The following is an 11512-nucleotide window of genomic DNA, read 5'->3' as shown; positions in this document are numbered from 1 at the left end:
TGCGTTCAGGGGCTCACTCAGAACGCAAATGAAAGCTTCCATTCAAAGATCTGGCGGTGTCAGAAAGTCAGGTTTGGAGCATCAAGAGTCCATTTTGTTTCTCAAATCACCATCCTTCACCATAATTTTAGATACAACAAAGTAAATTTCTTGCAACATCTTGGAATAAAATCAACAGCCCTCAACTACTCACTCAAAATTCAAGAAAAAGATACTTAAAGGAAAGGCATGAGGAAGAAGAAAAGATCCAAGAACATCAAAGAGAAAAAGAAAGAGGTGACATATGCTCCAGGAGCATTCTGAAACAAACCTGGCAACAATGAGTAGCTTGGCAGTTATGACACCCCTCCTTTGTGAGCTACTACCCCGCCAAAAGGTGAGGCGGGCTTGAGGCGGGGGAGGACCAAGAGCCTTACAGACAGAATATTTTATGCCTGGACATCAAATTATATGACTGAACATGAAGATGTATCTTTTCATATATAATTACAAATAAATGAAAGGATAAATGCCATGATATCACTTCACCATGTTTGAATGTTACGCTTTCAAAACCTTACCTTGCCGTATCTCAAAATGTAAGTTATATACCATTGCATTTCAATTTCTCCATCATTTTTCAACCGATTTCAATGAAACCAACGCCAAAACCATGCCTAGACTTGTAAGAATCAAACTATAGTGAGTTTTTTTTTCTCATATATGAAGTGAGTGAGTTATGGTGTATTTATGTCTGAATTTTTTTAGGGGGAAATTATGCGCATGAAAGTTTGAAAATTTATATTCCGCAAACTAATGATTATTAACACGTACAATATTTCGCTATATTTTCATTAGCCTAAACATGGTTCTTGTACTTTAGTAATTGTTCCCATGTAGAGCAATTATCATAGCAGAAATAGCCTTTAAAAAAAAACTTCAAATTTTCAAAAAAATAGTCATTGGTTAAAAATGGAAAGGTGATATTGTTTTTTGGGGGGCTAAATCTTATGCGTATGGTGTCCTTTGTGTCTGGTATACAAATCATGACAATAAACCCATTGAATAAAGAAAAAGGGTAAAAACCGGCAGCTCCCCTTAACCATTCAGACAAACAAATACGGAACAAATGGCATTCCGTATTTTATAAAAAGGGTGGCAAGTTGGCAACCCTAGTCTCAGTCCGTGTTGGAAACTAGTAGAGATAGCACCCGTGCGCTCGTGTCTGATTGCATTTGTGCTTTGGTGTGCGATCTTTGTGTTTTCATCAGTACAGTTTGCGTTAATTGTGCTTTAACAATGTACCCCACAAAGATGGTTAAAGGGGATGGTGCTGCAAAGAAGAAAACAGGAACGGTGGATACTATGCTCATAATAGGAACGTGGGGCGAGCCTCGGCAGCTCGTATGCCCTCCTGGACGTGACTGACACCCGTTCACCCTCCATCTCGGACGATACATTGGGTTAACTTCACGTTGATGGTCGAACGGAGTTCCGGTGCCTCGAGAATAGGGAAACTGCGGCTGCTAAACCCTGGTGCGAAGCCTACACCTCGAGTGTAGTTAGCAGTTGCGGGAGTCTCCATAACAACCGTAACACATTGGTTTGTAGTAGGGATGTACCGATGTATCGGTATCGGTATCGGTGGTATCGGCACATTTTAAAGAGTATCGGTATCGATATCGGCTGATTTTCTGCCGATACTACCGATACCTGAAGGAGTTTTGTACGTCGCATGTCACTCGTTGCAAATAATTTTGTTCAATAGAAATTGGATTTTCTAAATTGTTGAAAAAGTATTAGAAAAGTGTAATTATCTAGTATCATGATACTTAATAGTTTGGAATTTCCTGCGATTTAATTCTCATCACTTTAAACGATAAGATTCATATTACTTTGAATGCAAATATATAATACTTAGTATACAGTACAGCCTTTGGTACCGCGGACGCGTACAATACAGGTTTAGTAGCTTCGGCGCGGGATTGGCGGAGCCCTTCCACTCGCCTCATTTGCCTGCCTCAGTCAGTCAGACGGTCGCCCCGCAACGGGGAACGCTGCCAGGGTCTGGGGATTTCTTCACAGTCTAAATGTACGGCAATTAAGTTAAAGCTCCCTCGCTTTCTTCCCTTCATGGTGGAACAACGAGTAGTGGGTCTTTTTTTTTTCTTCCTAACATTTGATATTGCCCTTTAGCTGCTGGAATTGTTGTATAAAAGAAATCGGTGCACAGGTATCGGTATCGGTATCGGTATCGGTCAAATATTCGGGTATCGGTATCGGTGCCGGGTATCGGTACATCCCTATCAATGGTTTGTGTTTTATATTATTTTTTTATTGCTATTTATTGGTAAAATTACTTTAATTCTGTATAAAATAACATGTAAAATTATTAATATATAAATATTTTTTTGAGATATGGGACGCATTAATGGGATTCACATTAATTTCAATTGGTGAAATTCCTTTTGGTTTACAAGTGTTTTGGTGTGCGAGCAAAATTTTGGAATGAATTAAGAGGAATTTAGAGGAGGATTGAGAGGTTTAGAAGAAGATTAATCCTCTGCCATTTCACCTTGACCCTTTCCATACTATGACGCCGACGTCTGCGTCACGGATGGAAAGGGTTAAACTCGTAAACCGAGGTATGGCTGTATGTTCAATAAATGTATATGTGTGTGTTGAGTGGGGGAAACTGTGTTGGTGTTAGAACTCACAGCAAAGGGTGAATGTTTAGTAAATGTAATGATGTTGCAGCTAACACCAATGATTCTGATCTAAGTTTGTTCATCATGTAAAAGTAAGATGCAATGGGCAATATTTTCTCCTCTTCAATCAATGGCATGACTCCAAGTGCTATATAAATTAACGCATAAATAAGTATTACAACAAAACCAGCCAATCAGCCAGCCAAAGGGAATGGCAGGCCATCATTGCCTGGACAACTAAAAAGATAAATAAAACAAATTGCTAAATACACAAAACTACAAACATATTCATTCACCCAGCCAGCCATCCAGCCACACCCAGCCGGTCAGCCATCCAGCCAACCACACCCGACCACACCCAGCCAGAGACACCTACCCAGCCAGCCACAGCCACCCATTCACACCCAGCCAGTCAGTCACACCCATTCACACCAGCGTTGCCAAATTATCGTACTCATCGCATTTCATTTTCGTAGTTGCTGACCGATAACTATGACAACAAAGAACGAAAAACATCAATATTCAACAGTTTTACCACTAACTTTGATCTTCTCACGTTACTTGTGTAGGTACGAGAGTTTCAGGCATAAAAATGGTAGATACGATATGTGGTTAATACGATAATTTGGCAACGAAGATTCACACCCAGCCCCACCCAGTCAGTCACACCCAGCCAGCCACAGCCACCCTTTCACACCCATCCATCCATGTCCATCCAGCCACACCCAGCCAACCACACCAAACAATCCACATCTAGCCACACCCACCCAGCCACACCAGCCATCCAAGGTCCTTACAAGAGGGTGGAGCACTGTCGCCTGAGTCCTGTGCGCACCCCAACACTGAGGTTGCTAAGGAGTTCGTTGAGATCCTTGAGGACGGAGTGGCGGTGGTTCATAGCATACCGCCCCCTCTGCTGTTCATTACCGTTGTTGTCATCACCGCCAAAGTTGCCCTTGTCCACCACCACCCGCAGCTGTGACGCCACCAGCAGCCCGGCCTGTGCCACGACTGCCTTCCGACGGTAGCTGAGGAGAAGCTGGAGTGGGAAAAGAGAGAACAAGTTAATAGGGGACGCATATAATAAGAGTTTGGCAAGGCAGGGATGGGAGGGACAGGGTTAGTAGGGGAGCCATAGAATAAGAGTTCGGCAGGGCAGGGAAACATGGAAACATGGAAACATGGAAATGCAGGCAACAGAAAGCCTATTGGCTCATTACGAGGTCGCCCGCTTGGGTGATTTAATCTGCTCGACCGCCACTTGGGGCTTGGTGAGCAGATGAAAGCACCTCGATATTGAGGAGCAGATGGAAGCCCTCGTTATTCAGTTTACTCCCGACGCAGCGAAATGACGATCGATCCTATATATGAAGGAGTTGATGGTATTCGCATTTACTACTTCTGAGGGAAGATTGTTCCAGTGGCGGATGACTCGGTTTGAAAAGAAACTCCTTCCAATGTCTGTGTTACATCGACTCGACTGAATGGGTAAACCGTTATTTCTAGTTCTTGAGTTGGTTTGCAGTTCAAAGAATTTGGAGTAATCGACGTTATTGAACTTTTTTAGATACTTGAAGACTTGAATCATATCCCCTCGTAGGCGTCTTTTCTCCAATGTAAAGAGATTGAGTCGCTTGAGTCGTTCCTCGTACGGTTGAGCCCTTAAGGTTGGAATCATCTTTGTGGCGCGTCGTTGAATCCTTTCCAGTAGAGCAATGTCCTTTCTGTAATTGGGAGACCAGAACTGCACTGCATACTCGAGGTGCGGTCTTACCATGGAATTATACAAGGATAGCATCACGTCTGGTGTTTTACACTCGAAGTTCCTCGCTATGAACCCGAGCATAATGTTGGCCTTGTTGTATGCTTTTTTACAGTGATTCGCGTGTTTCAGGTCACTGCTGATAGTGACTCAAGATCCTTTTTCTCCTGCATCGCTTGCAGAGGTCTCCCATTCATGATGTATGTATGGTTACTATTTTGGGACCCAATGTGCATGACTTTGCATTTGTTAACATTAAAAGACATTTGCCATTTTTCCGACCATTCGATAATGTGATTGAGGTCTTTCTGAATGATTTCGCAGTCGGCCGTTGTGAGGGCATCTCCACCCACCTTGGTGTCATCTGCAAATTTCGATATTGTGGATTTCAGCCCTGATTCTAGGTCATTGATATATATGATAAAGAGGATGGGTCCCAGCACTGACCCTTGAGGCACTCCACTAGTGACTGGAAGCCAATCGGAAGGCTGTCCGTTGAGTAGTACTCGTTGTTTTCTGTCGGTGAGCCAATCTCTTATCCACGCGATCAGATTGGCTCCGATGCCCGCCGAGTGCAGTTTCTTAAGGAGTCGCTCGTGCGGTACCTTGTCGAAGGCTTTCTGAAAGTCCAGGTATATAACATCACTGGGGATGTGGGCATCCCAGTTCTTATATATACCTTGGAAGAAGTCTAACAAATTCGTTAGGCAGGAGCGCTTGTTTCTGAAGCCATGCTGGGTGTCGGAGATTATATTATTGTTTTGAAACTTAACAAGTTTATCTCTAATAATCTTTTCGAGTATTTTTCCTGCCACTGATGTCAAACTTATGGGCCTGTAGTTTAATGCAACGCTTTTGTCTCCTTTTTTGAAAATCGGTGTAACGTTCGCCATCTTCCAGTCTTCCGGTACCTTGTTTAGTTGAACTGACCGGTTGAATATGTTAGTGAGTGGTTGAAGTATTTGTTGTTTAAGCTCTTTTAATAATCGCGGGGACAAACTGTCGGGTCCCGTTGACTTGTTCGTGTCGAGTTTGTCCAAGTACTTTTTTACTTCTTGGTCGCATATTGAGTCAATTTCCAGCGGCGTGATCTCACTCGGCGGGTCAGGACCCTCGGGAATGGTTTCGATGTCCTCGACTGTGAATACGGATGCGAAGTTACTGTTGAGGATTCTGGCCATCTGTTTACTGTCCTAAGTTACAGATCCAGTCTCGTCTGTCAGGGGACCAATATTGGATTTTACTTTCTTTTTCGATCTTATGTACGTGAAGAATTTCTTGGAGTTAGTTTTGATTTCGCGCGCTATTTGCTTTTCATAGTTGCGTTTGCTACTCCGAATAAGGCTGCGACAAGCTCTGAGGCTGTTGTGGTACTGTGTGCTGGCTTCGACCGTAGCATTCTCTTTCATCAAATTATAATTCCTTTTTTTTAGGTTTACTGCCCTTTTATTTCTCTGGTCATCCACGGTGGATCTACGGCCCTATTTACTCGCCTGGATTTCGTAGGCACTGTAGCCTGCTCTACTTGCAACAGCTTATCTTTGAAGACGTTCCACGCGTTGTCGATTGTATTGTCGGTGATGCCAAGTTGGTCCCAGGTCGTAGGAGGAAGCAGCGCACGGGCTAAGTTGAAATTTCCTTTTTTGTAATCTGGTATCACTGACGGATTATCTACGAGTTTGTGACATATGTTGATATTAAAACGGATTAAGTGGTGATCGCACCCATTAAGTTTCTCACCAACTGTACAGTCGCGAATGAGGTCGGGGTCGCTTACTAATACCAGATCCAGCAGATTGTTTTCTCTTGTTGGTTGAGTTACAACTTGAGTGAGGAACAAATCCTCCACCATTTCTATAAGCCTGTTACCCTCTTGATTTCCAGTCATCAGTCCCCAGTCAATGTTAGGGCAGTTAAAGTCCCCAATTATAATTGCTTCCTTGCTTTGTGTTACAAAGTGAATCTCTTCGTAAAGGGCAGTGTCATCGGCTGCCTGTTGTTTCGGAGGCCTGTATACGGTTGCAAGTGTTAGTTTCTTGTTATTTGCGGTTATTTCCACGTAGACAGAATCGTATTTCTCTGCGTCCTGTTTGTCTATTTTTATGGCAGGGAGTGTACTTTTTACGTAGCAAACTACTCCTCCTCCTTTCTTGTGCTTTCGACTTTTGTAGAAGCTTTCGTACCCAGGGAATGACAGTTCGGATTCTAGATGAGTAGAGTTGGCCCAAGTCTCTGTGATGGCTACCACATCTGGTTTCTCTGTTGCAATATACGCCCTAATTTCGTCCTTTTTGGGTATTAAACTACGTGCATTTGTGTACATGATAGAAATGTGGCCGTGACGAGTTGTACCAGTTCGTTTGTCGGAGGCGTCGTTAGTTACACAGTTTCTTGTGAGTCGCACTGACGCTACGGGTTGGTTGATCAAGGGCTGCCTTTGCCCCGTCCTCGCCCGCCGTTTTTTGAAAGGCTTTTCGAAAAGCTTTTCACTGCCTCGTCCAGAAGCCTCCCGAAACGCGCCGACCCCTCATTCAGGTGTAGTCCATCGTTCCAAAACAAGTCTGGGCGCTCAAAGAAGTGGTGCCAGGCATTTGTAAACGCCACGCCTTCGTCGTCACAAATTTCCTTCAGACTAGTATTGATGTTGCTCGCTTTGCTGTTGAAGCCGGCGTAAGCGCTGATTCTGGGTAGAATTCCAGAGACAATGGGACAGGGTTAGTGGGGGAGCCATATAATAAGAGTTTGGCAGGGCAGGGAAGGGAGGGACAGGGTTAGTGGGGGAGCCATCGAATAAGAGTTTGGCAGGGCAGGGAAGGGAGGGACAGGGTTAGTGGGGGAGCCATAGAATAAGAGTTTGGCAGGGCAGGGAAGGGAGGGACAGGGTTAGTGGGGGAGCCATAGAATAAGAGTTTGGTAGGGGAGGGAAGGGAGAGACAGGGTTAGTGGGGGAGCCATAGAATAAGAGTTTGGTAGGGGAGGGAAGAAAGAGAGTGGAGAAGCATGTGGGTGGAGGGAAAGGAGTAGAGAAGCTGCTGGGTGGAGGGAAGGGAGTGGAGGAGGAGGAGGAGGAGGAGGAGGGCAGAATTCAACAGAAGTAAGGAAATCTACCAAAATGAGCCAAGCAAAAATGAAGGGCAACAAAATATAAAGAAAACCAGTCAGCAACTATTAACAAGCTATGGTTGTTCTAACAGAACAAAAACAAGCAATGAATAAATCTTACTGAATAAATAAATGAATAAATAAATAAGTGAAATAAATAACTGGCCCCAAACTAGTCAGAGCCACAAGCAACACTCATAACCACTTACATCGAACAGGTAGGTGAGTCCCTTCACAAACGCAGAGCAGTCAAACCCTCCCCCTGCCCCTGCCCCGCCCCCCCAGCCTCCTCCTCCTTCAACAGCACTCTGGAGGGGAAGGCGAAGAGCAGGGCGTAGACCTTCACAGTGGTGGCCACCCTCTGGGCGTGGGTGTGCTGCTGAGGATGTTGGTGTTTGTCCTCCTCCTCCTCGTCCAGTGGGCGATAGTGCCTGACGTACTCCTTCAGCAGCTCCAGAATGCTTGTTATTCCGGGAGACATGGATGCTACGGCCTGGGGGGGAATGTGGCGATGGATAAGAGTGGCTGTGTGTGGCTTGAGAACGAGACGCACTACAGCATGCATAAAGAACAACAGTTCATCAGTAAAGAGGAACTGAACATAAGAACAAAAGGAGTCTGCAGAAGGCGGGTGGGCATATATAATGACTAATAAACAAGTGGAGGGAGTTAGAGGCCATGCTACAGCCTGATGAGTGATATATATATATATATATATATATATATATATATATATATATATATATATATATATATATATATATATATATATATATATATATATATATATATATATATATATATATATATAGGAATGATGAGTCAGGGCTTTAGGACTAGGGAGATTGTCTGACCTATCAAAACTCATTAAGGTCTATAACTAGTGGCACACCCTACAGCAGGGGTTCTCAGCCAGGGAAATTCTCCCAAGGAGGAGGAATTTCAGGGTGTCACAGGGGGATTTGCATCACAGATCAGACATCTGGAGTATTGATCTGTCATTGCCTTCCAGCTCCCCGGGGCAGCACATATTGCAGTGAGAATCTGTTACCTGCTGCAGCAGCCTATCAGGCCCAACAAGCCCCTCAACCATGAGGCTCAAAACAGCTTAACCATTGACAGGGCCGCCACACTTACACTCTCCCAAGGCCTCCTGCCATGAGTACCCCCACCCCCTCCCCTCCAGTGTAGTGACTGCTGCACCCCCCGCTCCAGGAGAGCTGTTTCATGTTCACTGTTCATATGTTTGCTGGTTTTCAAAAGGAAATGTAACTGAGTGAGCATTTGAGCTTAGAGATGAACTCAAATTGTTCTTTCTAAGTAGATGGTAAGATGGAATTATTTGCCCGGCTGGATGTAAGGAATGGGTCATGCACCTCGCCTATTTGGCTGACATCTTTGAGCAGCTGAATAAACTGAAGCTTCAGATGCAAGGAAGGAATACAAACATAATAAAGTCATGGCTTCCTTGAAAGCTTTCAGGAGCAAGCTGGAAAATTAGCAGCAATATAAAAATTGTTGTAATGTTTGAGATCATTTCTTGCTGATGATGGTGAAGATCAAAGGCTTTAACAATTTGCAAGAAATAAAATTGTGTGGCATTTGACAGCACCGGGAAAAGAATTCAGCCAATGTTTTCTTGACCTCAGTGACGATGAGTTGGATTTAGTGCAAAACCCATTCAATTTATCAGCTAAAAAAAGTTCTTGATGCCTGTCATGATGAATTTATGGAGCTGGAGACTTATTCCAGAGCAAGAGATGTTCACTGAGGAATCAGTTAACTCCTACCCTAAACTAGAATTAAGATCTATCCATGCATTGCTTCCACTTGTATCAATATATCTTTGTGAGTAAGGCTTGTCAACTCTGGCAAATGAAAATGTGAAGAAAAGAAACAAAATTGGAGGTTGAAAATAAGCTGCACTGTGCCCTCTCAAGCCCTCCTCCGCGTGTCTCAGAACTGGCGAAGAAAATGCTATCACTGTTTTCCCACTGACTCTAACCTTCACCAGAACACAGTGAATCACAGTACAGCACCCAGGCATTATACTCAATTTTTTGTTTACTCTGTTCAGTAATTTGTTCTAAATATATAAAAAAATAACTACTTTGCTTTTATTAATAGTTCTAAAAGTTAATCAACATTCTCCATTGCTATTAAACTCATAAAACTCCACTAGGAAAATAATCAAGTAAATGTACAAGTTCAAACATGGAAAAAGTCAACGATTTTCAATATAATATCATGTGTATGATTTGGATTGAACTTTTTGCATCAGACAGTCTTGGAAAGGGAACAGACATTCTGACATGGTGAAATGGAGGCACTGGCCAGAAAAAAGGCTGGGAACACTGGCAGCCAGGGAGCGAGAAATGGAAGACAGGCAGGTAAAGGTACAGGTAAAGTTGGGGGCATGCACTATAGCAGCAGCGGCGCTCAACTCCGTCCCGTTGGCTCTTTGAGCCAGTGGTGAGAGGGCACCCTAACCCCTCTGCTGCGATTGGCATGGATTTGGCCTTCACTGGTAGCCTGGTAACATACAGTCCCAGGTCTTTCTCTGCCTCTGTGGTGGATAGTGGAGTGTTTCCCTTGTGGTATTGGTATGCTGGATTTCCCCTCTCAAAGTGCATGACTACATTTTTCTTTATTGAATTGTAGCAGCCACTTTTTGTTCCATTCCTGTAGCTTGGTGAGGTCTTCTTGTAGGAAATCCATTGTCAAGGGGTTAACCCGACACAGAGCCATTGCAAAATCCAGGTTACCACAGTTTACCTTCCCCAGGTGTCCCCAGGTACCCATTTATTAACCAGCCAGAAAGGAAGGATGAACAGCTGGGTGGGCTGCACGCCAAGTGCCCAGGCTGGGATTCGAACCCAGACCCACAGATTTGTAGTCAGAGACGCTAACCACTGCACTGTGGAGATTTAAAAACAAAACAGGAGTTAGGCATGATTTATGACTAGGGAGAAACAATGGTGTTGGGCTCTAGTACCTGTTCCAGTTGTCCCAGCAGCACCTGTCCGCCCCCTTGCGTCTAGGCGGGGAACACCTGGCACGACACAAAGTCCTGCATGACCCTCTGGCTGGCGGCACAGGGGTCAGCGGGGTCAGTCCAGTGGGTGAGGGCCTCCCGCTGTGTGCAGGGACTTTCACCCTTGTCCGCCGCCCACTGCCTCGGCCATCCACTCATCATGCTGGCCTGGGGCTGTGGGGGGAAGGAGGAGGAGGAGGTTAGGGTCCATATCCTTAAATGTATCCTGCTCCCATTACAACTATTTCCCAAAGCCACAGAGAAGATTAACCGGGTTGTCATGGGTGATTTTTCCTGTTCAAGATGCAGAATCCGTGTTCAAACTATGAGTAGCATCACAAAATAATCCACGGCAATCCCAACAACCTAAACAACAGACAAACTGAGGCGCTTACAGGTCCATATTCTTAAACATATCAGACTCCCATAACAACTTTTACCCAAGGCCACAGAGAAAACTAACCAGGTTTTCATGGGTGAGTTTTCCCATTCAAGATGCAGAAGCCATATTAAAACTATCACTAACATCGCAAAACAATCCATGGCAATCCCAGCAACTTCTACGAGAGGCTATTCGAAAAGGCGAACTGAGGCGCCGATATATGTTTTAGAATATGGACTCAAGACTGGTCATATCAAAGAGCCCATAGGAGGAAAGAAATGGTTATGACTGGCTATGTTAAAGAGCCCAGATGAGGCATATAGTGTACAAGGGAGACCTGACATTGTTATAGTTTAGAGAAAATCGTGTGCCTGGGGCTGTGGGGGAAGGGTGTGTGTGTGTGAGGGGGGGGGTTGGGGTGGGGTCATGGGTGACTTTCTGTTAAAACACCCAACTTACACTATAGTAGAGGTGTGTTCTGGGTATTGATAATTTAAAGAAGAGACACCTACCTAACGGGGGGGGGCTTCACCCCCCTCGACCCC

General features: G+C 44.4%; 1 long non-coding RNA gene across 1 annotated transcript; it reads right to left on the bottom strand.

Moving 5' to 3' along the window:
* Positions 1-2661: 2661 nt before the first annotated feature.
* On the bottom strand, positions 2662-11294 carry LOC126990243 (uncharacterized). Its single transcript, XR_007744155.1, has 3 exons — positions 10547-11294; positions 7761-8044; positions 2662-3726 (listed from the first exon to the last, which is right to left on the bottom strand). It is a non-coding gene; the product is annotated as an uncharacterized LOC126990243 (long non-coding RNA).
* Positions 11295-11512: the final 218 nt, after the last annotated feature.

This window comes from Eriocheir sinensis, unplaced genomic scaffold (assembly GCF_024679095.1).
Source record: "Eriocheir sinensis breed Jianghai 21 unplaced genomic scaffold, ASM2467909v1 Scaffold1504, whole genome shotgun sequence".
Classification (NCBI taxonomy): Eukaryota; Metazoa; Arthropoda; class Malacostraca; order Decapoda; family Varunidae; genus Eriocheir; species Eriocheir sinensis.
This window is presented reverse-complemented; position numbering and strand designations above follow the sequence as displayed.